Raw genomic sequence first — 5186 nt, forward strand, 5'->3', positions numbered from 1 at the left:
TACTTATAAATGAGTTATAAATGGTGTATCATTATTTTCTAGAAAAAAATCTCTATATCGCGTAATATAATCATAATTGAAGTTAGTGAAAGCGATATAGATTAATTCTCTATACACAGAACAATTACATGCCGTGTAATTACCGTTATAGAAATGTTTTCACCAACTGTTAACACCTGTCAATCACATATCTTAATTACAATAGAGAGTATACCTGTTTCGCAATGACCCCATCGGACCCCTATGGTTTTTTTTACCTGAGGGGAGTATATGTTGTTATCCAGAAGGATGTTAGGCTGTAGTTGGTCCATGTCTACTACCTGTATCTCACATCTTACCGTAGGATTTTTTTTTAAATAAATGAATGAAATTACACGTTTTAAATCGCAACAATTAGTGTTCGTGTATTATCTCAATAATTCTCTCCCCTGCCTGGTCAACGATATTTACAACATAACAACTGTATGCCCGTAACAATTTATTGTATAACACATTAGAAGGCGTCAGCCAGTTAGGGTGCCATGCTCCACTTTACTTAAATGTCTCTGGTATGCAAATGGCATAAGCAAGGCAACCCCAAAAGGAAATACACCTCTAGCACTACATGCAAGCTTGTTATCGAACACACAGCTTTAAGCATCTACATGATCAAACTCAAATAAATGAAGATCAATTTAAACAAAGCTCAATTAAACAAAACTCAAATTAAACATAGCTCAAATTAAACATAGCTCAAATTAAACATAGCTCAAATCAAACAAAGCTCAAATTAAGCAAATTAATAATACTTATGAATAAGCATGTTAATAAGCAAACATATTAAACACAAATACAAGCAGTTTGAGGGGCCGCATGGGGTCCTATCTATGACCAGGGAGGGAGGGAGGGAAAACAAAGTTGACACGCAAGCCAAAGTATCTCGAATGAATAAAACTTCTGTGATTCAAACCTAAACCGGGACCTAGGGGACCCTGGGTAAATCGGGGATTGGACGGAGGCCGTGAGTACCAGCTTACTTCACTGACCAATCATTGGACCCACAGGGACACACCCCTCACAGGCCCAGGCAAACGGGAAAACAATTAGCCATTTTACATTAAAATTTTACAATTCTCTCCCCTGCCTGGTCAACGATATTTACAACATAACAACTGTATGCCCGTAACAATTTATTGTATAACACATTAGAAGGCGTCAGCCAGTTAGGGTGCCATGCTCCACTTTACTTAAATGTCTCTGGTATGCAAATGGCATAAGCAAGGCAACCCCAAAAGGAAATACACCTCTAGCACTACATGCAAGCTTGTTATCGAACACACAGCTTTAAGCATCTACATGATCAAACTCAAATAAATGAAGATCAATTTAAACAAAGCTCAATTAAACAAAACTCAAATTAAACATAGCTCAAATTAAACATAGCTCAAATTAAACATAGCTCAAATCAAACAAAGCTCAAATTAAGCAAATTAATAATACTTATGAATAAGCATGTTAATAAGCAAACATATTAAACACAAATACAAGCAGTTTGAGGGGCCGCCAAGCCTCCGGCCACCAAGCCCGAAAAAACTGCGGGAGGCTGATAACTTGGTTAATGATGCAATGCTAAAATTGCATCTCTCATGTTTCTGCAAACCTGAAGCCTATCCTCTAAGGAAAAACTGATATACGTTTTGTAGGCGTCGCTGGCCCAATCCCCCTGCACCTGAATTAACTCCCCTGGAATCCCCAAAGAAAAGGCCCAAGTGGCCCCTCCCCTGCGAAAACTATGCGAAGAGAACGAGGCAGCATCTAGGCCTACACTATGAATAAGTTCCCGTAGCCTCTGCTGAAGTTGTGGGTAACAAAAGGGGACGATTTTCTTTCCTGTAGTCTTAAGGAAGGCTGGGGCCCTGGGACGTGCAGGGTTTAGATCAGTCATGCGAACAAAGGCATGTAAAGGACAAAGTGGGGACCCAGGAATGGCCACCAGAGGGGAACGCACGATCCGATGTCCGAATTGATTGGTCTTAGACCACTTTACGACAACCAAGAGGACCCCATCCTCTACTAAAATATCCTGTCGTAAAAGATGTTTACTAGGGTCAAATTTGTGACTACTATTAGGCATTAAATTAGACTTCCGCAGCATGAGATAGAAACTGAATAAAAACATACACCACAGAGTGGTGTCCTCTGGATCATCATGATCTAGTCGCTGATGTATCTTACCGAGAATCTGAGGGGTGATAGGTTTCGCTTGAGAGGGACAATGTGGGTTCAACCTCGACAAACCTTTCAAAACTAAGTTCAGTTCATATTGTCTAATGTCATACTTTAAGTTTAGCAACATGTGAAGAGTTTTGACTCCCGCTATATAGTTGCGAATAGAATCGACACTGATGAAAGTCCGACTTAAAAACTGAGCGTAAAGGCATATAATCTCCGTGCTTACCGGCAACGGCTGTTTCCGGAACGCTTCGCAAAACAGAAAATAAGCTTTCCATTGTGTACGGAAATTTCTATAAGTACCCTCAGCGAAGGCTGCTCTAGCGGACACCTTGAGATCTTTCCTAAGCTGTGACCAGGCAGTGTCTGGAAGGATGAAACAGGAGTCATAAAAGCCTGATATCGCTAAAATTTACCTTATAAACTAGGAAAAGATACACTGCTATGTATATAGTGTCAACATATGTACAAAACTGAAGAAAAAGGTAAACCACCAAGAGAGGGATACATCACTATATATATACCCTGTCTCAACTACTATGTATAGATAATCTACCAAGAGTGGGAGAAGGAGAACATGCTAGAGGGTACTACCTCCTCTACCAGGTCTACTTCCTTGGTCAAACGGATGAACTCCTGCTGGTGTATAACATCTAAATGCCACCTGGATAAATGGTCTGGTAGTCGATTTTGAATTCCAGAGATGTGTTGCGCCCTGATCTCAAATTCAAAACTAGCAGCAAAGTAACATATCTCTCTGAGACAGCTCTGCATAAATTGAATTCTGGACCTACCTGAGTTGAGGACCGATACCGTGGCTTCGTTGTCACATAGTATGACAATTCTCTTACCTTTAAAGGCACTGGCCCAGAGTTTTATACTCACCATAACTGTTAACAACTCTAGGATGTTTATACATGGGGACAGTTGAAGGATGGTGTCTGGGAACTCTGTATGAAAGTATCTACCCATGAAGTAGCCTCCCCCGCCTGTGAGACAAGCATCTGAGGCAAACTCAGTGTCTGGAGTGGACCATTGTTCCAGAAACATAATGGACACACCGTTATACTGTGCCAGAAAAATGTGCCACCACAATATGTCCTTTCTCACCTCTTCTGAAATACTCCAGGAACGATGACTGTCCTGACCAATCGACCGGAGCCAGTTCAATATACGGCTAACAAAAAGTCGACCTGGACGAACACAGGCAGCGACAAACTGTAATTTTCCCAGCAGGGATTGAATCTCCTTTAAGGAAGCCCTTTCCTTTTTCAACCATTCGCAGGTTAAGATTCCTATTTCCTGCAACCTAAAATCAGGGACCTCTAAGACCATCCTGACTGTGTCAAACAAGACACCCAAAAAAACCATACGAGTGGCAGGAGGCTCTGCCTTCTTCTCCGATTCGATAAAGCCACAATCAGAGAGAAGGGAACCAAGTCTCCAGAAAGCCAAATCTGCCATGTCCGGGCACTCAGCCCCTGCAAAATCATCTAGATAATTGAGGACCAGAAAACCGTCCTGCAGCATTAAGAACGAAATCAGACTTGTGACTCTTTGACAAATGTACGCTGCCGAACGCAAACCCATAGATAAGACCCGATCAAAATACATCTTACCTTCCCAAGAGAAACCTAAAAAACGAATATCTCCCGGGTCGATGGGAATTTGTCTGTAAGCCTTCCTAAGGTCTCTCTTGAAAAGACAACAACCCCTCCCTTTCTCCTTGATAATCTCTACCAGGTCATCTACCCTGGGGTATGACAATGAGATGGGGTCCCCTAAATATGAAGTCTTGGGGATACAACTATTTACTGACTTAGAGTCCGGAAAGCTCAAATCCAAAATTATGCGTCTTTCCTCAGAATCCCTCTTTGGAACTGAGTTTAAGGGGGAAATCACCATGGGTAAGGAAAACGGATTTTCCTCAAATGGACCTAACACCGACTCATTTGCCAACTCAATACGTAAATACTCACTTATTTCCTGAGGAAAGTCTGTAGCTCCTTTGTGATTTCTGTACTTGATAGAAGAACTTACCTCTGAAGTAGCCTCCTGGCGATGAATTAAGAGGTGGTTGTCTAACCCTATGGGAAAACCAAACTCTAAAAATTTTAAAACCTCTAGATCCGAGTACAACTCTAACCTGTCTTTCATATATCTGATGTTAAAATTTGACTTAACAGGGGTCCTTTGGGTATTAAAATTAAAGCAGGATTGAACCTGTAAATTTCTAACAGTTTCTTCGGGTACCTCAGAAACTATATCATCTACAGCGTCTATAGGTATATGTCTATAATCAATATCTTGGCCACCCGATACAAACAAATTACCTCCAAATTCAAAAGGCACATACTCGGGTTCTATAATTGAGGTGTCTGGATCTATCTCAATACCTACAGACGGGACGGTTAGTCACAAGGCATTTGGACATGTCTCTGCTGATTCAGGATGTTGTCTTTTTACCCCATCTTTTTTCCAACATGTGGCACAGATATGTAGCAAACAAAGTTGACACGCAAGCCAAAGTATCTCGAATGAATAAAACTTCTGTGATTCAAACCTAAACCGGGACCTAGGGGACCCTGGGTAAATCGGGGATTGGACGGAGGCCGTGAGTACCAGCTTACTTCACTGACCAATCATTGGACCCACAGGGACACACCCCTCACAGGCCCAGGCAAACGGGAAAACAATTAGCCATTTTACATTAAAATTTTACAATTAATAACAAATACACGGGATAACAGCTACCGTAATTATTTAAGTAAATATAAACTAAATATTGTGAAATTATACCCTTATGTTTTGGGCGACACTCTCATAAATCCTAGCGTAAGACTTTTTTTACAGAGAATTAATTAGACAATAGATTGCTGGGATACCTGCATCGAATGGGGTGGACAGTTTACCTGATGACACACCATAATCAGGCACAGCCTACTATAGCTCCGCCCACATACTCTCAGATTTGT

The 5186-nt window shown here is 41.1% G+C and overlaps 1 long non-coding RNA gene across 1 annotated transcript; it reads right to left on the reverse strand.

Moving 5' to 3' along the window:
* Positions 1–1096: 1096 nt before the first annotated feature.
* LOC117318919 lies at positions 1097–4931 on the reverse strand. Its single transcript, XR_004530491.1, has 2 exons — positions 4719–4931; positions 1097–1664 (listed from the first exon to the last, which is right to left on the reverse strand). It is a non-coding gene; the product is annotated as an uncharacterized LOC117318919 (long non-coding RNA).
* Positions 4932–5186: the final 255 nt, after the last annotated feature.

This window comes from Pecten maximus, unplaced genomic scaffold (assembly GCF_902652985.1).
Source record: "Pecten maximus unplaced genomic scaffold, xPecMax1.1, whole genome shotgun sequence".
In the NCBI taxonomy this organism is placed as follows: Eukaryota; Metazoa; Mollusca; class Bivalvia; order Pectinida; family Pectinidae; genus Pecten; species Pecten maximus.